Raw genomic sequence first — 519 nt, forward strand, 5'->3', positions numbered from 1 at the left:
TGTGTGTGTGTGTGTATGATACACAGCTCTTCAGAAGACATTTTCTTTGTCTAGTTTCCATAATCCCAGGCTAGACAAAGTGACCAGACGTTTCTAATTAGAGGAAATAGACATACACACACACGCGCACACACACAATCACAGACACACACTTTCTGTTCCAGTGCTAAACCATGACTTCTTAGAAAATTCAACCAAAATCTCATGGGTTAGTTAACCAGGTGCAATACAGAACACCAAAAGCTTGACTGCCAGTTAAGGTGAACCTAGCTCTTATATTATCTATTACTTTCAGTATTAATATACTAGTCCCCAGTTATTTTTTGATTGCTGTGTATTAATGGGTAATTGAATAATGAAAACAAGTCATTTATTTTTGTGCCAAACGTTTACTAGATGCATGTTACCAAACACTCTGCCTCTCCTCTCGTCCCCTCCCCCCACCTGACTTTATTATCAACTAAACGCATTACAGGCAAATGGAAGGACTCTCACAAGCCTTCCCTGCCCCACCATCAA

Source organism: Galeopterus variegatus, unplaced genomic scaffold (assembly GCF_000696425.1).
Source record: "Galeopterus variegatus unplaced genomic scaffold, G_variegatus-3.0.2 Scaffold1410, whole genome shotgun sequence".
Lineage (NCBI taxonomy): Eukaryota > Metazoa > Chordata > Mammalia > Dermoptera > Cynocephalidae > Galeopterus > Galeopterus variegatus.